At 46.0% G+C, this 19833-nt stretch overlaps 1 non-coding gene across 1 annotated transcript; it reads right to left on the bottom strand.

Annotated features, from left to right (window-relative positions):
* Positions 1-17582: 17582 nt before the first annotated feature.
* On the bottom strand, positions 17583-17720 carry LOC119920032. Its single transcript, XR_005447803.1, has one exon. It is a non-coding gene; the product is annotated as a small nucleolar RNA SNORA7 (small nucleolar RNA).
* Positions 17721-19833: the final 2113 nt, after the last annotated feature.

Genomic DNA, 19833 nt, shown 5'->3' with positions numbered 1-19833 from the left:
TCATTCAATCATATTTATTGAGCACTTACTGTGTGCAGAGCACTGTACTAAGCACTTGGAAAGTACTGTTCAGCAACAGAGACAATATCCAGACCCACATTCCGCTCCCTGGTGAGATCCCATTGACAAGCCTAGCGTGAACCCTAAGACAACTGCACATTCTATTCCATATTAGTCAGGAAGCATGGCACAGAGGAACCATACTTCCCTAGGAGCCCTTCTTTCCTGGGCTAAGCCAAGGAGGCGGGAGGAAAGTCTGATATGGCTTACTTTGCTGCCCTTCTGCTGCTTCAGGATCTCTCCATCATGGATAGAAAACTGGTTAGAAGATGGGAAACAAAGGGAAAGGAGAAAATGGTTTCTTGTTCATTTGTCATCATTTATTGAGCACCTACTGTGTGCAGAGCACTGTACTGAGCACTTGGGAGAGTATAAAAGATTTAGAAGACACCATCCCTGTCCTCAAGGATATTACAGTCTAGCAGAGGAAACAGACAGGCACAAATTCAGATAGGGAAATAGTAAAGTAACATATGGTAACATAAGTGCTTAGGTAGCATGGGAGGGCAGAAGTGGCACTTGGTGGATGTAAGGTGGAGAGACTAGGGCTTACTTGGAGAAGGTCTCCTGGAGGAGATTTGATCTCAGAAGGGATTTGAAGGTGGGGAGAGCTGTAGCCTGTTGGATATGAAGTGGGAGGGAGTTCTAGGCGTGGGGGGGAAGCAAGAGCAAGAGATTGGTGGCTCGACAAATGAGAAGAAGGCCCAAGTGAGTAGGTTATCCTGAATGGAATGAGAGACTGTGAGCTGGAGTGTAATGGGAGAAGAGAGCTAATTGAGTGCCGTAAAGTCAGGGGTCAGGAGTTTCTGCCTGATATGAGGAAGAATGGGCAGCCATTGGAGGTTTTTAAGGAGAGAGGAGTTGTGCAATATGACGGTTTAGAAAATGACCCTGCTATATAGTCTAGTGGGATGGATGAAGAACTCCAAATGTTCTCAAGTGTTACGATTTTTTTGAAGCTCCAGAAAAGAACACCATCACAGGATCTTAATATTCAGTACTTTGGAGTTTTCAGATAGCCACTCACCATCTTCTCTACTCCATTAATTTGTCAATCTGCAGTCTTCTAATAGGATAAATCAGAAACTGCTAGTAGACCTTATTGAACGTTTGGGTCACTCAATGACCAGTGAACTTGCCTAGTAGTGAATCGATGTCATTCATTCATTCAGTCGTACTTATTGAGCACTTATTGTTTGCAGGGCACTGTACTAAGCACTTGGGAGAGTACAGTACAACAGTAAACAGACACATTCTCTGCACACAGAGAACTCTACTCACAGTATTGTTTTGTGCAGCCAGTTTTGATATTCAGCAACTGGGTCTGTCTTCAAAAAGATAAAATGCTAAGTAGGCTCTATAGAAAGGGTACCATGACCAATGGCGCATTTTGCTCTGTGAAATGTTATTCAGGTGAAAGTCTTCAAGATGATATGATAAATGGGCAGCTTTTATTGGTTACCGATGGATTGGCTAATAGTTTAAATTACTAGGACACCCAAGCTTCCGAGCAGGAGGTAGAACTGGGGAAGAGGGAGGAGGCAGCATGGCCTAGTAGAACAAGTAGGGGCCTGGGAGTCAGAGGACCTGGGTTCTAATTGCAGCACCACCACCTGTCAACTGTGTGACCTTGGACAAGTCACTTCACTTCTTTGTGCCTCAGTTACCTCATCTGGAAAATGGGGGCTAAGATTGGGAGCCCTATGTGGGACTGGGACTGTGTCCAACCTGATATCTTGTATCTACCCCAGTTCTTAAAACAGTGCTTGGCACATTGTAAGTGCTTAAATAAACACCATTTAAAAAAAAATAAAAAGGAGGGATTTTCTGTGAAGCTCTACAGGAGGAAGGGACTCGCTTGCGAGAAGTGGACTGGGGGTGTGAGTGAGTGTGGTTTCCTTGGAAACAGAAGCATGTGTGGGTGGGTGAGCCTGGAGCTGATCTCTGCAGCAGGGGCAGGGCATATTCAATAAATATGCTCAATATTCAATAAACACGCTCAATAAATATGACTGAAGGGATCCCCTCCTTCCTCCCCCTCCCCCTCGCCTTACCTCCTTCCCCTCCCCACAGCCCCTGTATATATGTACACATGTTTGTACGTATTTATTTACTTGTACATATTCTATTTATTTTATTTTGTTCATATGTTTTGGTTTTGTTCTCTGTCTCCCCCTTTTAGACTGTGAGCCCACTGTTGGGTAGGGACTGTCTCTACATGTTGCCAACTTGTACTTCCCAAGCGCTTAGTACAGTGCTCTGCACACAGTAAGCGCTCAATAAATGCAATTGATTGATTGATTGATATTCCAGTTCTTCGGAAGGGTTTCTGCTGCCCAAGGTCCATCTCCCCACTCATCAGCCTGAGGCAGGGAAAGCAGGAAAGCACCTGTGGTTCCTCGCCAGACTCCGGGCCCTCTGGCCCTGGCCATGGGGTGGACAGAGGAGATGAATCAAGGAGCCTCGTGTTTTCTTTTGATTTAAAAAATGGACATAAAATAAACCCCCCAGGGCTAGCAGCAGTCCGAGGCAGGGGTGACCTGCCAGTGGAGCTGCTTGCAGGAAGCAGGCACCAGGCTGGCATCAGATTGCATCATTTGACTGGCAGGGTCATAGTTCAACCCCTTCTACTAAGATTGGTAGATTTGATAGGGCTCCCAAGCAAATTGGTCTACCAACCAAATGCCTTTTCTGTAAATCGCACTCCTGTCGTGGACCCCATTGAAAATATGATGTGGTACAGGGATGTCAAACTCAGGTTAATGTTCTCCAGTCTCCACAAATAGCATCTAGAGTGGGGTTGATTTTCACTGACAATGTCCCCTACCCATTATATGATTCTAGAGATCATATGCTGCTCTCATTTCTGATCTGCATTTACAGGTTAGGCTTTCCTCACACAGATTATGGGGCAGCTGGTTGGCATGAAGGGGATTAGCAGTACTTCCTCTGGCTTTCTCGGAGGATTTCAGAGGCAAGCAAGGATTTCCTCTTTGCTGTCTGTGAGGAAAGGTTCCTCGAGCCTGTTGTAATTCACTTGACCTTCCTCTTTACTTACACACCCTTCAGGAAATGATTGTGGTATTTGTTAAGTGGTTACTATGTGCCAAACACTGTACTTATCATTGGAGTAGGTACAAGCTCAACAGGTCTGACACCATCCCTGTCCCCCCAGGGGCTCCCAGTCTACCCCCCCACTTCTAGACTGTAAGCCCGTTGTTGAGTAGGGACTGTCTCTATATGTTGCCCATTTGTACTTCCCAAGTGCTTAGTACAGTGCTCTTCACACAGTGAGCGCTCAGTAAATACAATTGAATAAATGAATGAATGAAACAGATATTGAATCCCCATTTTCACAAATGAGGAAACTGAGGCACTAAGAAGTTAAGTGACTTGTCCAAGGTCACACCGCAGGCAAGTGGTGGAGTCAGGACTAGAACCCAGGTCCTATGACTCCCAAGCCCATGGTCTTTTCAACTAAGCCATGTTGCTTTCCAAGAAATTCAGACTACAGTATTCTTGGCAGGGTGATTAAGAGCAAGGATCTTTGAGAATCTTTCAGCCACCAGATGCTGAGAGGAAGAAGTCAATAATTGGTGTTCGGAGGCAGTGGCTTTTGTAATGAAGGGTGAGTCTCTGGCACTAGGAAAAGTTGGGCAGAAGCCTGGTGAGTCCTCAAGGGCATTTGAGAATAGGTTTTGAGGAGTCTATAGTACCTGTTTTGCTACTACCGCTGAGTAGACATATAGGAACAGTGCCCAATACCAACTAAGAATGGCCCAATCACTGGATTGGATGTGGGATGACATCCAGCCCTCTGTCACTGAATGTAACACCGGGCCAGACATTCTATCAATCAATGGCATTTATTGAGTTCTTACTGTGCGCAGAGCACTGTATGAAGCACTTGAGAAAATACAATGCCATAGAGTTGGTAGGCACGTTCCCTGCCCTCAAGGAGCTTTCAGTCTAGAGGGGAAGACAAACATTAAAATAAATTACAGATAGGGAAAATTAGAGTATCGGCATATGTACATTAAGTGCCGTGGGGTTGGGGTGAGTATCAGTGTGCTTAAGAAGTACACAGTCAAGTGCATAGGCAAGTCCATTCTGAGAGCTATGAATTCTGGAGCTCTTGGGATAAATAAAACATATCCAGCCAGTCAAAGGGAATTTTTGCTGTTGAGGAGACCCAATAGGACAGCTTTCAATCCTGGAAAAACTCTCATAATAAAAAATCAAGTGGAAATCTGTAAAATGAGGATTCAATAGCTGTTTTTCCCTCCTACTTAAACTGTGAGCTCCATAGGGGAACAGGGAATGTGTCCAACCTGATTAACCTAGCACTTAGAACAGTGCTTGACATATACTTACCAAACACCATGAGAGTAACAATAATAATAAAAATAACAATAAATCCGGTAAACTCTTCAAAGAGCTTGAAGTGAAATCCCCAAAATCAGTGGGACAAGCAGTAAATGCCAGACATGGTGAGGTAGGAGAGAAATTATTCATTTTCTACTCCACAAGCATCCACCACCCAATCAGTTTGGGGAAACCAAAACTCTCCCTTGTTTCCCTTACTCTATATTAGGTTTGCAATCGAGGGCTTGGGAACCATACCTGGCTCTTCCTGGAACCAATCATGACTCTCCACCTGAGGAGGGGGTGTGAAGTGTTTAGAACCACCCCCTGGGGCCTCAGGCTAATGGGGCTCCCCTGTCCAAAACACAGTACCCCTACCATGTGTGGCACCCCTACTGATCGCAGCCTACCTAAAAACCATGACAGATGGCCCATCGGCCACCACCTTCCCAGGCTGAGAGACAGCTTTCCAGGGTCTCCTTACCCAGAGTTCTATGTTCTTCACTGAAACTGTCTCATTTCATAATGAAAAGTGTCTTCAGTCTTAGCCGGCTCAGAGGACTCACAGGGAAATATTTCCACACTTCGCTCTGCCTCTTCTCCTGCCACCTCTTCTACAAATAATCCAAAACTACCCGAGTCTATAGGCTCACATCAAATTCTTTGGAGCTGGGCATTCTAATAACTGTATTTATGTCCCCTGGCTGGGTGCTGAGGGACCTGGGACCCTACCACTAAAGTGCCCACCAGAGTCCCTGAGAGGATACTTTTGCCAGTTCTCCTATAAGGCTGCAGCAGCAGGGGCCAGATCATGGAGGAGACAGATCCACTTGCAGAGGAGCAGCCACCAAAAGCTCCTGACCTAGCAGTGATGGAAAGTGACCATGTATCTCCCCTTGAATGGAATTTCTCCTGCTGCCATTCTCGCTCCACCACCATCAGTGCAGAGAGAATGGGGCTGGGCCAACCTCCTTCCTTCCCTTTCTCCTAGCCAGCTGCTCTCCCATGTGTTCCTCCTCCCATTCTCTCCACCAGTCCCTCCAGACACTGACCCTTACCTGGCCCCCAGTTCTAGCCAGGGGAAAACATAATTGGGCTCCTCAGCTCATTCTCTATCACTGCTAGATCAGAAGCTTTTGGTCTCTGCTCCTCCACAAGCGGATTTGCCTCCTCCGTGATCTGGCCCCTGATGCTACAGCCTTCTCCTGGCTCCTTCTGAAGGTCTGCCAAAAACTTCACCAACATCCAGAGCTCCTCATTCACAGCTTCCCCCTCTGTATCCTTTTCTCCTCCTCTTCCTAGACACCCATCCACCCCCCTCCTCTTTCTCCTTCCCCCCTCTTCCTAGAAACCCATCTGCCTCCCCCTCCTTTTCCTCCTCCTCTTCCTCCTCTTCCCAGACAATCATCTACTCCCCCCCACCCAGATCGTGTGACAACAGAACAGCCTGCCCCATGTTATATCAAAGCAGTCTTGAAGAGTGGTCCATCTTCCCACCCAGATTTTCCTAGGTTGTTTGGTAGCAGAATAACCTGCTGCTACCTCTTTAGCATTTTAGAAAGAGTGCCTGAATCATGTTAATGATACTAATAGTGGCATTTGTTAAGCACTGACTATATTCCAAGCACTGGAATAGATGCAGTGTAAGCGGATTGGACATGGTCTAAGAGGGGAAAGAGACTAGACATTTAGTTTCCATTTTTCAGGTGATGATACTGAGGCACAGAGAAGTGAACAGTGCTTGGCATATAGTAAGTGCTTAACAAATGCCATCATTATTATTAAGTGATTTCCCCAAGGTCACCCAGCAGGCAAGTGGCAACCTCATGATTAAAATCCAGATCCCCTGAATTCCTGCTCATCTCCAGTCCTTCCCTCCTCGTCTTATACTCTCCTGACCTTTCTGTACTCGGCTCGTTGGCAATTATCCCTTCCCCTCCCCCATGGGCTCCATTTTCTAGAAGGTTGGAGTTGGAGGCTAGCCAGTTGGGTGGCTGCAACAGATTTTGATAACCCTTTTCAGTCCATACAATTTGAAATATTGGTCAGCAAATTGGCAATAGGGCACTAACCTGCCATACAGGCTCCCTTTCAGAAAATCCACAGTCTTACAATGTTCTGGCAATGGGTCAGACTTGGGAAGGCTAGAGGGACAAGGCATGGGCGAGCAAAGGAGGAGCATGTTCTCTGACCAAAGGGAAGAGACCTAGAGTAGCTGGTAGCAAGACAAAGAAGTTTGCCTTGGGAGCCAGTCTACTCCTTTGAGGACACAGTAGTAAGCCTAAAGTCAGGCTGGTACTCAGAATGATGCCCCTGGGGGTTAGCATGTTCAAACCATGTCTGGCTTCTCTGACCAAGGTGATGATGGCTAGGTATGTCCCCTTGCTAATGGTCTGCAGGCCATAAGGTGGGAAGTTAGCACCTTGTTTGGGGAACTCCTGGACTCCCATAGAAGGGAAAGCTGAGGGCAGCCTTGGCAGCCAGCCTGGCTCAACTGGCAGGTCCTAGGGCCATGTAGAAATGGAACTTTTCTGCACAAGTGGATCATATAGTTAATAATAATAATAATAATGGTATTTGTTAAGCATTTACTATGTGCAAAGCACTGTTCTAAGCACTGGGGAGGTTACAAGGTGATTAGGTTGTCCCACGGGGGGCTTACAGTTTTAATCCCCATTTTACAGATGAGGTAACTGAGGCACAGAGAAGTTAACTGACTTGCCCAAAGTCACACAGCTAACAGTTGGTGGAGCCGGGATTTGAACCCATGACATCTGACTCCAAAGCCCATGCTCTATCCACTGAGCCACACTGCTTCTAGAAATTCCCCTTCATTCCCAGCTCCCAGATAAGCCAGTGCAGCTGTAGTGGCAATGGCAACAAGAAGCAGAGTATCCTAGTGGCTAGAGCACAGGCCTGGGAGTCAGAAGGACCTGGGTTCTAATCCCAGCTCTGCCACTTCTCTGCTGTGTGCCATTGGACAAGTCACTTAACTTCTCTGTGCCTCGGTTACCTCATCTGTAAAATGGGAATTAAGACTGTGAGCCCTACCTGGGACAAGGACTGTGTCCAACCCAATTTACCTTGTATCTACCCCAGTGCTTAGTACAATGCCTGGCACCTAGTAAGTACTTAATAAATACCATTTTTTTAAAAAATGATGGTGCTGCTATGGCAAATCAGTCAATCAATCAATGGCATTTACTGATCACTTACTGTCTGCAGAACACTGTATTAAGTACTTGGGAGAGTACAACAGAACTGGTAGACATATTCCCTGCCCACAATGGGCTTACAGTCTGGGGGAGACTCCTGCTCCTTCTCCTCCTCCTCTTCTTCTTTTTCCTCCTTATTCATTCATTCATTCATTCATTCATTCATTCATTCATTTAATCATATTTATTGAGAGCTTACTGCATGCAGAGCACTGTACTAGATGCTTGAAAAGTACAATCCAGCAACAGAGAGAGACAATCCCTACCCAACAATGGGCTCACAGTCTAGAAGGGGGAGACAGACAACAAAACAAAACAAGTAGACAGGCGTCAATACCACCAAAATAGATAAAGAGAATTATAGATATATACACATCATTAATAAAATAAATAGAATAATAAATATGTACAGATATACACAAGTGCTGTGAGGAGGGGAAGTGGGTAGGGCAGAGGGAGGGAGTGGGGGCGATGAGGAGGGGAGGAGGAGCAGAGGGAAAGGGGGGCTCAGTCTGAGAAGGCCTTCTGGAGGAGGTGAGCTTTCAAGGGTTTGAAGGGAGGAAGAGAGCTAGTTTGGTGGATGTGTGGAGGGAGGACATTCAAGGCCAGGGTAGGATTCCTTACTATGAAACTGCTATTCCCCTGCTCTCTCCTTTTCTCCCCTTCTCTCTATCCTTACCCAGCCCTCATCTCTATGTTCCCCTTATAGCCCTACTCCCCTTTTTATGGTTAAGTGCTTACTGTGTACCAGGCACTGTACCAAGCACTGGGGTAGATACAAGCTAATCAGGTAGGACACAGTACCTGTTCTACATGGGGCTCACAGTCTTAATCCCCATTTTACAGATGAGGTAAAATTTAGGTCCAGAGAAGTGAAATGATTTGCCCAAGGTCACACAGCAGACAAGTGACGGAGCCAGGATTAGAACCCAGGTCCTTCTGATTCCCAGGCCCATGCTCTATCCACTAGGCCATGCTTTAGAGAGGGTGGGAGAACACTCCCTTGTTAACATTCCCCTCTCTCCCCCACTTCCTCTACTTCCTACCTCAGGTCAGAAATCTGATCAACTCGCATTGAACTTTGAATGTGTGAGAGCCACAAAGAACAAGTTAGCTGGGTGTGTTTAGTATTCCTGCCTCTTGAATTTCAGGAACCATTCTAGTGGAGTCTGCACCTCTGTACCTACTCAGCATGCAGGGAAGAGACTAGTTTAAGAGAGAATGTCAATAGAACCAAACACCTTTAGTGCATAACAGTCTCCTGCCTCCAGGTAAATGCCAGGACTTAATTCAAAATGAATGCCCAGATGTGGCCTCCATTTTTTTTATTTTCCAAGGCATGCATATCGATTCCAGGACGATAGTCAGTTACAGTGAATTTATTTCTGCCATCTTAGATCATGAATTCAGATTTATGGCCCCAAACTGCTGTTGCTACTATGAGGAAAGATTGCTCTGTTGGAGCCCCAGAGCTGTTAATAATAATAATAATTACTATTATTATTATATACAATTATAACAACTATTATTATTATTGAGCTGTTCTCACCCCAACACACAGGCAGGACTAGGCAGAGGTCTCCTCCGGTTCTGGAAGGGGAGCTTGCATTGCAGGGGTGGTGGGGGTGGGGGGCAGTGGGCAGTGGCTCCTGGGAAGTATGGTTTCAAATGTCTTCAGAAGAAAAGATAAACTAAAATACTTGAGAGTGATCCAGTCTGGTACCCTAAACTAGGTTGTATAGAGGGGACTGAAATGTAGACTGACTAGAGGACTTCATCCAGGTGAGAAAGGGTAAGGAGGCAATGGAGGTAGAGACCCAGGAGCAGAGTGAAGGCTATTCATTCATTCAATCATAGTTATTGAGTGCTTACTGTGTGCAAAGCACTGTACTAAGTGCTTGGGTGAGTATAGTATTCAGTTCAGTTCAATTGTATTTAATAAGCTCTTACCCAGCACTTAGAACAATGCTTGGCACATAGTAAGTGCTTAACAAATACCATCATTATTATTACTGTGTACAGAGCACTGTACTAAGCGCTTGGGAAGGTACGATATAACAATACACAGACACAGCACTTAGAACAATGCTTGGCACATAGTAAGTGCTTAACAAAGGCTATTATTATTATTATTATTATTATTATTCCCTGACCACAACAAGCTTACAGGGAGCTATTCGGTGTAGGGGCCACATGTATGAGTACTTATCCCTCTGACTGGTGTCATATTTGTGTACCTGGAGCAGGTAGCTAGGTAGAGAGATGAGCCAGAGAGCTAAGGGAGAGGCACTGCCAGGCCTTCAGGGCAATTGTAGAGGAGTCTCATCTCCCCTGTGGCAGCCTTCAGGTTGCTGAAGAGAAAGGCTGCTCTGAGAAAGGAGACAGTCAGCTGGGAGGAGAAGGGAATCAAACCCCTAAGCTGATGTCACCCTGTCATTTAGCATGGAAGGCACTACTCTGAGGACCAGATGCCCTCAGGGTAAGTGGAGATAAGTGGTGTGGGAGATCCTATCAGTTAGGTACCCAGGGAGTTGGTCACATTCCTGTGGAATGCGGAAGTAGCAGGCCTTTGCAGGAAACATGTAATAATAATGGTATTTGTTAAGTGCTTACTTTGTGTCAAGCTCTGGGGTAGACACAGGTTTGGATTCAGTCCCTGTTGACATGGAACTTACAGTCTAAGGAGGATGAACAGGTATTGAACCCCTTTGAGAAGGAACATGGTGTAATCGATAGAGCACGGGCCTGGGAGTCAGAAGATCATGTTTTCTAATCCCAGATCTGCCACTTGTCTGCTGTGTGACCTTGGGTAAGTCACTTCACTTCTCTGGGCCTCAGTTACCTCACCTGTAAAACGGGGTTGAGACTGTGAGCCCCACATTGGACAGGGACTGTGTCCAACCCGATTTGCTTGTGTCCACCCCAGCGCTTAGTACAGTGCCTGGCACATAGTAAGTGCTTAACAAATATTGTAATTATTATTATTATTACAGATAATGAAATTGAGGCACAAAGCAGTTAAGTCACTTGCCCAAGGTCACACAACAGGCAAGTGGTGGAGCCGGGATTAGAACCCAGGTCCTCTGACTCTCAGGCCTGTGCTAGATCCACTTTAGAAAGGATGGGAGAGAAATCATTCGCTGTGGTACATACTGTTGCCAAGGCCATAAGGGAGGAGGAGAGCAGGGAGCAGCTGGAGGCCAAATTTAGGTTGTCAGGCAAGAGACTAAAGTCTAGGACCTCCATGGTAACTGTCTGTGAAATGCTGCCAAGTCCAGCCTGCCCCAGAGGCAGGCTGAAAATAATAACAGTAATAATAATTATATTATTTGTTAAGTGCTTACTATGTGCCAAGCACTGCTCTAAGCGCTGGGGTAGATACAAGGTAATCACGTTGTCCCACATGGGGCTCACAGTCTTAATCCCCATTTTACAGATGAAGTAACTGAGGCACAGAGAAGTTGCATGGCTTGCCCAAGGTCACACAGCAGACAAGCGGTGGAGCCGGGATTAGAACCCATGTCCTCTGACTCCCAGGCCCATATTCTTTCCACTGGGCCATGCTGCTTCTCTGAAACCCACATCTCAATGTGCGGAGGCAGTGGTGTAGAGAGAAGGGATACTTTACTCAATCAATCAGTGGCATCTATTGAGGGGTGAGAGCAGCAACTCTGCAGCCACTTTGAATATTCTGCCAAAGTCTCTCTTCCAAAACCTACCCTACCCTACCTAGACTCCCATCCCTCTGCCCAGATCTCCCCTGTCTGAGTGTCCCTGAAACCTACAAGGGGGAAGGCAGCAGGGATCAGACTTGTTTTGGACTTACTCTTGCTGCTCCCCAGTTTCCCAGAAGAGTTAGTTTGAGGCAGATGCAGAGGCGTAAAGGCCTGCTGCTTCTCTTCCCTCTGCTGGCCCAATTCCTGTGGGGTTTGGGCATGAAAGGCAGGGAGAGGGGCAGAGAATGCATCCCTCCAGACTTCCCCCAACCTATCTCGGCAGGCCTCACTTATCCGGGGACACCACTTGGCAGGTGGGGTGTGGGGAGTTGGCAGTCCTCTGCACGTTTCCCCTTCCCCCCATCTGGGGATTAAGACTGTGAGCCCCATGTGGGACAGGGATTGTGTCCAACCCTATTTGTTTGTATCCACCCCAGTGCTTAGTACGGTGCCTGGGACATAGTAAGCACTTAAATACCACAATTATTTCTTATTATTATAATTTGGATTTGGCTTTAGCTTTCCCATCATTGTCTTCCTACACTTAAAAATTAAACTCCTTTGGATGCTTGAGCTCTGAATATTTGAGAATGTCTAGCAAGACTGTGACTTTCTCTCGGGCCACTTTCCCAGTAACCGTAGCAGACCAACTATCACTGCCGGCCATCTGGTTATTCTCTGTAGCTCAATCCCTACTTGACCAAAAAACTGGGCAAGGATATTTATCAAAAATAGGGTTAAAAGAGCCAAAGCCCTGAGAAAACTAGAAGGAACCATAAGTGGAGGGAAATCAGCCATTTCCTGAGTCTGTAAGGACTAACTAAGTTGCCAGTTATGTGAGGAGAAGGAACAGATTCTCTGGAAACAAAGAACAAAAACAGATACTTTGCGACAGAGGTTATTGACTATGAAAGTTGCCAGTTATGTGTGGAGAAGGAACAGATTCTCCGGGACAGAGGAAGAACAAAAAGAGATAGAGTTAATGTGGGAAAGCAAACACCTCTCTTCAGACCAAGGCCAACCCACATGATTGTAGCAATAATAAGAAATAACTGCCACACATAAATGAATCTTTACTACTTTTAGGGATTAAGAATAGGGATGTGACTCTCCTATGTTTTGCAAATATCCCAAAGCAGCAAGAAAGAGAGAAAAATCTCTAGGAACAGAACTACAGTCTCGTTCCTTTCATCTAAACCAGAGCTGAGGGACCTGGCCAGTCCTGCAGCCTGGTCTTACGGAAGTGAGATTTTGACTATAGCACTTGTGTGCTCTATTGTTTTACTCTGTTCCTAGAACGTGTGTGCTTTATTGTTTTGTTATTGTATAATATGTTACCTCCAAGAAATTGGCTGTATTATGAGTAGTGAAGCACTTTTCCTACCTCACTGAACAGGATCCACTGACCAAACCCCTGTTGAGTTTCATGAGTACCATGAAGCCAATCTGATTTTATGGACAGAGAGCTTCCTGTTTAGAAAATTCCCCAAAGACTGATCATTTTTAAAGTGGCTTGACAAAGTGACTATTCCCTTTCTCAAGTTTACAAAAAAAATTGTGTTGTTTGTTAAGCAGTTTCAATATGTGAAGCACTGTGGTAGATACAAGATCATCAGGTCCCATGTGGGGCTCACAGTCTACGTATGAGAGATGTTGAATCCCCATTTTGTAGCTGAGGGAACTGAGGAACAGAGAAATGAAGTGACTTGCTCGAGGTCACACAACAGACAAGTGGCAGAGCCAGGATTAGAACCCAGGTCTTTTGACTCCCAGGCTTGTGCTCTTTCCACTAGTCCACAGTGCTTCTCAAAGTCTTGGTTTCAGCACTGCTAATAGGGGATGCGACAGGAGAGGGGATGGGACATGAGGGAGGAGGCAGACAGGTCAGGGGTAGGCTATCAGGGGTTCAGAGCGCCTTTCCCTGGGGTATTTGCTTCCAGCCAGAAAGGAGGGAAAAAGCCACCAGGTCTGCAGGACCTCTTCTCTCTCTCTCTCGGGGCCTCCATAGGGGCCACGATGAGGGGGGAAGTCTCCTTAGTTCTGGTGGACCTGTCCCCCCCCCCCTGCCCCGCAGCCAACGGATCTCAGATGATAAATATAGACAAAGCCATTTTAAAATCGTTATTAGGAAATGGCTCCAAACCCATTTGCCCTGTCCTGAGAAGTAGTACTGATGCCTATAGTCACACAAGATTTCCTCACACTCAATCCTCAGCGATGTCCAAAGTTTCCCTGAAAATGGATTAGAGCAGTAGGGTTGAAGGAGAGATTTGGTGGGGGCAAGTCTGAGAGAGGGGAACACCAACAGTGAAAAATTATTAGGGAAGGGCTTCTTTTTAAGGCAGCTGGACAGTGGATGTAGATCTTGATTTCCTTCCTCAGAGCCTATCAGATTATATGAGCTATTTGCTTTTAGCACATCAAGGTGACCTTTTTTTTTATCAGATGGCAGTTTTCACAAGAATTCCCTTCAGCCTCAACTACAGCCAAGGAAGAAAGACAACAAATGGTTGAAGAAAAAAAATGTTGTGCTTTGATAAAGGCCATCTGTAAATGTCAGGGGGTCCAATTGAGGCAAACTAAAATGTTTAGGCTGACTTGTGTTGATTTCTCATTATCATTTCCTTTGTGAGCTCTGTTTTGGAAAAAAATCGTTTCTGGGTACCATCCTTGGAATTTTGCTTTTGAAAAATCTATGGCAAAAAATCTGAAATGTGTTTTGTCCGTTTGCTGGGTTTATAATAGGTTTCACGTTACCAACATAAGCATGAAGTCCGAGGGTTAAAGAAACATCTCATCTGAGTTCTAACTCACCCTTTCCTTACCTTGAAGGCTTTGCTTCCCCAGTTTGACAGTGACCATTTGGGGCTCAAGATTTAAAGCCGATGTAGACTCATTGGAACTTATGCTAGAAAGAACATGCAGGAGACCATCTCATGATCCAGCCCCCACCCTCAGGTTTTGCTTCCACTTAAGCCTCCCAAGACTTCTCTCCTGTTCTTAAAGCCCTTCAGGTGGGTCTTACTAAGTATGACATCATGATGCCGATAGTCATCTTTCCACAACCTCTTTTGGTGACTCAGTAGTCCTCACTTTGGGGATGTCCTTCCTTCTCCCTGATTGAAGTGCTGTCTTCTAACATAATAATAATAATAATAATAATAATAATGGTATTTGTTAAGTGCTTACTATATGCCACTTACTGTTCTAAGTGCTAGAGTAGATACAAGGTAATCAGGTTGTCCCACATGGGGCTCACAGTCTTAATCCCCATTTTACAGAGAAGTTGAGTTGCCCAAACTCACACAGCAGACAAGTAGAGGAGCAGGGATTAGAACTCATGACCTCTGACTCCCAAGCCTGTGCTCTTTCCACTAAGCCATGCTGCTTCTATTATGGCAGCTCCACCACCAAAAGCCAAATGAGCAGATATTCTGGGGAGAATTCCCTTGGGGCTTGGTACTTGGGAGCACAATGGAATCCTCCAACAGCAAGGTGGCATGATTGAGAAATAACCAGAACTGTCACTGACCGACTACCATAGACAGAGGGGCAAGTACGCTGGAGCATTGTTCCTGTAAAACAGCGAGTGCCGGAATGGCCCCGCGTTGTGTGAATTGTACAGAAGTCATGCTTTGCTCTGTTGCGACTTCTGCCACCAAGTCTCATGGCTTCATACTGACACAGGAGGGGGACACAAAGGTTCTGGGGAGAGTGAGGGTGCAGAATGGGCACAGAAGTCCTCGTGGCACCAGTGCAGTTTTCCCAGCTGCTTGACACTAGGCGATGGTCACAGTGACCCCGGCATGACTCCAGGCAGCAGGGACACAGGGGATGTGGGTGGCCACTCTGAGGAAAGGGGTCTGCACTGGCCGGGGGATTTACAGGGAATGAGGTGGACTGCTGGACTTTCTCCCCCATTGCCCCGTTGGCAGCAAAAGCAGTGGGGCTATCACTCTCACTCACTCACTGGATCACCGAGTCCAGTCCGGCCCACCCTCATTCCCTGCCTCATGGTCTGCCCAGCCACTCAGGTGCAGAGCCCATTGCCACTTTTTTTTAATGGCATTTATTAAGCACTTACTATATGCAAAGCACTGTTCTAAGCGCTAGGGAGGTTACAAGGTGATCAGGTTGTCCCACGGGGGGGCTCACAGTCTTAATCCCCATTTTACAGATGAGGTAACTGAGGCACAGAGAAGTGCCCAAAATCACACAGCTGACAATTGGCAGAGTAGGGATTTGAACCCATGGCCTCTGACTCCAAAGCCCATTCTCTTTCCACCGAGCCACTTGCCCCAGAGCTGGTAATTGTGCCAGAGAGAGAGAGAGAGAGAGAGAGAGAGAGAGAGAGAGAGAGAGAGAGAGTGAGAGAGAGAGAGAGTGAGTGTGTGTGTGCTTCTATCTGGGAGAAGCAGACTGCCCCTTGTCTCCAGATATGGATGTCAATGGTCTTCAACTTTTCCAATTGAAGATCCAGCATAAATCCTCTTAATACCTGCATTAGACTACCAAATTCAGAGGCAGCCAGCCTGGTGTAAGTCCTGGACTGTGAGAAGGAGGTGATGTAAGATGGGTAGCCCAATCATCATCAGGGGATACTGTGAAAGGGCCATCAGTAGCCCGCCATGTAGGGCAAGAAAGGCCCAGAGGGAAAGAGCCATCAACTCTGATGGCAGCACCATCAGAGGACTAGGCCCTGAACCTTAGCCCTGGGTAAAGACAATAGGAGTTGCTGAATGCCAGGGTGTATGTGTGGTGCTGAGATGGCTCAGACAGCAGGGAGCCTGCTGTCCTGGACCAAGGTGTCCTGGCTTGGGAAGTGGGGAAAGGAGGCGTTGGTGAACATGAAAAAGGGTAGCAGGCAGGGAGGGAGAGGAAGGGCAGCAAAAAGAGAGAGCAGGAGAAGGGGAAGGCAGAGGGAAGAAGAGGGGGAGAAAGAGAACTAGCGAAAATGTGAGTGGGTTTGTTTGTGTGTGTCTTGAGCTCACCTTCCCCAAGGGGTGGGGATGGAGAGAAGAGTTCACGTGACTATGTGCCTGTGAAGAATGACTCTGCCTGAAATGTGGATTTCTACTTGATGGGGAATAAGCCACACTAAACCTCATCTCTAATAACTGCCTGCTGAATTTTGAGCTTCAGGAAGTCGCCTATGGAGGTTCAGTGATGTAGATCCCAAGAAAAGATCCTTGCTGGTGTTTCATGCCCTCTAGTGACCAGAATGAGTCTTTCCTGTAATTCCAGTAGACAGGTATCTATATGGAAATAATATTGCCAAATAGTAATGAAAGCAATGGATCGCTTGAGTTTCTTCACTTCAGCAACAGTTACGATTTCTTTTCCAACATATAGGACCACTGGGGAAGCTAATTTCCTGCAAAAGAAACTCACAACCCGGGCCAGGCATTTGAATTCTCAGCACAGTAGAAACCAGCCCATTGATCAAAGCTCCATGCACAATGGTCCTCTTACACTTTGTCCATTTTGCAAACTCTTCACTCAAATCCAAGCAAGCCTCTCAAACCCTGACACATGGATTAAGTTTGCCTTCTGTAGTACCACTGTTACTCAGCTACTCCCGAAGAGGAGCTTCTTGGGGCTCCAATTTTCAGCACTCTAGCGACGGCCCACAGGGAAGATGGTAGCATGGTGTTTAATATATAAGAGTCCCTAGCCTGGTGTCCGGTTTTGGCTACACAGCCCCCCTCTGATCCACACTCCAATTGTTTTAGACTTCACTGTGGGTCCCCTGCACCCCACAGAAGAAGGCCTATTGTGGTTGTACTCATCCCCATTCCCCAAGGATGGGTATTCAACTGGCAAAGAACTCCCTCTAATGACTGTAAGAGATGTAATAATAATATTAGTATTTATTAAGCACTCATTCTGTGTCTGGCACAGGTGTAGATAATAATTAAGTGATGGGATAGAAATGAGATCATGAGACTGGACACAGGCCTTGCCTCTCCCCCAGGGCTCACGGCCTAAGAGGGAGTGCCAATCATGTCTTATGCCATTGAGCCGTCTTCTACCCATAGCGTCGCCATGGACACATCTCTCCCAGGACGCCCCACCTCTCTCTGCAGTCATTCTGACACTGTATCCACAGAATTTTCTTGGTAAAAATATGGAAGAGATTTACCATTGCCTCCTTCCGTACAGTAAACTTGAGTCTTCACCCTTCATTCTCTCCCATGCCACTGCTGCCCAGCACAGGTGAGTTTTAATTTGTAGCAGATTGCCTTCCATTTGCTAGTCACTGCCCAAGCTAGGAATAGAATGGTTATGCCTCTGCCTGACTCTCCCTCCCTTAGCCGAGACTGGTAGAGTACTGGGAACTCTCCATGTGTGACCCTGAGAGGGGAATGCTCATCTATTATCCCCATTTTGCAGATAAAGAAACTGAGACTCAGAGAAGTGAAGTGACTTACCCAATGTCACACAGCAGGCAAGTAGTAGAGCTAGGACTAGAACCTAAGGCTCTTGATTCTCTGTCTCATTCTCTTTCCACTGATAATAATAATAATAATGATGGCATTTGTTAAGTGCTTACTATGGGTCGAGCACTGTTCTAGGCACTGAGGTAGATGCAAACTACTATGGTTGGACACGGTCCCTGTCCCATATGGGGATCACAGTCTTAATTCCCACTTTACAGATGAGGTAACTGAGGTCCACGGAAGTGAGTTGCCCAAGGTGACCAGCAGACAAGTGGCAGAACACAGGTCCTTCTGACTCCCAGGGCCATGCTCTATCCACTAGGGCATGCTGCCTTCGATGACTGGATCCTGGGAATCTACCTGATTTACTTCTATTCTCTGTTCTTACTCCCAAATTGCATGCATGGGAGGGCAATATTTTCCTCCTATTATCCTATAAGCCAGGTTTTGGGATCTGAGGCAATGAAATAGCAAGTTTTAACAAAGGAAATTGTTGAATACATTTAATAAATGATAAATACATTTTCTTTATTTTTGCATATTTTTATGTTTATGTAGTGCCATTCTTCTAAAAAGCTGGTTTGTGCCCAGAGTATTTGCACCCAGAGTGCTAAGCTTGAGAGGGGCAAAGGTGCTCGAAAATATGGTGTTGCTATTTCTAATCATCTTTCTGCACATACTATATACTTTCACATATACAGCATATATGTTCTTGTCTGTCTGTGTCTGCTCTATAGCTTTACAAACCCAGCAGGAAGGCAATAACAAATAAGGTTCAATCAATCAATCAATCAGTCGATCATATTTATTGAACTCTTACTGCATGCAGAACACTGTACTAAGCATTTGTGTAGAGTATACGAGAGTATATAAACATAATGCCTGCCCATACAAGAAGTATGGTAGACAGACATCGTAATGAATTACAGGTAAGGGAAGTAACTGAAGATAAGAGTATGTTAAAGTCCTATGGGTGGGATGGGGTGAGTGTCAAGTGCTTAGAGGATATGGACTAATTGCATAGGTGAGGCAATAGGGAGGGAAATAGGTTGGGGAGATGAGTCAGTAGGGATCAGTCATTAGCACCATTATCTTCCCTGACGCAGATGCCCACAACCTTGGTTTCATTTCCGACTTCTCTCTGCCTTTAAGCTCTCACATTCTACCTTTCACTAAATCTGTCATATTGTTTTCCCCCACAGTATTTCCCAGGTCCTTCCTTTCCTCTGTACTCAGGATTATCACCCTTGTTCAAGCTCTGGTTATCTACCGACTAGACTACTGCACCGGCTACTGAAAATAGTGGGGTCTAATAGAAAGAGCATGGGCCCGGGAGTCATAGGCTCTGGATTCTAATCCCAGTTCAATGATTTACACCTGCTATGTGACCTCGGGCAGGTCACTTAACTTCTCTGGGCTTCAGTTCCCTCATCTGTTCTCCCTCATACTTACACTGTGAGCCCCACGTGGAACCTAATGATCTTGTTATCTATCCCAGCACTTAGTACAGTGCATGGCATATAGTAACCACTTAAATACCATATTTATTATTATTATCGGCCTCCTTACTAGTCTTCCTGCCTCCAACTTCTCCCCTCTTTTGCCAACCTTCATCAATTAATCAATTGTATTTATTGAGCGCTTACTGCGTGCTTGGGAGAGCACAATATAACAGAGTTGATAGACACACTCTCTTCCCTCAAGGAGCTTACAGTCTAGAGGAGGAGATAGACATTAATATAAATACATAAATTATTGATATGCACAAAGGTGCTGAGCGGCTGAGGGTGAGGTGAATAAAGCAGGCAAATCCCAGGGCAAGGGTGACACAGAAGGGAGTGGGAGAAGGGGAAATGAGGGCTTAGCCCGGGAAGGCTTCTTTGGGGCAATGTGATTTAAAAAGTCTTTGAAAGTGGGGAGAGTGATTGTCAGACATAATTATAATAATAATTATGGTATTTGTTAAGCACTTACTATGTGTCAGGCACTGTATTAAGCGCTAGGGAGGATACAAGCAAATTGGGTTGGACAGAGTCC

Source organism: Tachyglossus aculeatus, chromosome X1, assembly GCF_015852505.1.
Source record: "Tachyglossus aculeatus isolate mTacAcu1 chromosome X1, mTacAcu1.pri, whole genome shotgun sequence".
NCBI lineage: Eukaryota > Metazoa > Chordata > Mammalia > Monotremata > Tachyglossidae > Tachyglossus > Tachyglossus aculeatus.
The sequence above is the reverse complement of the archived record's forward strand: the minus strand, read 5'-3'. Positions and strand labels throughout refer to the sequence as shown.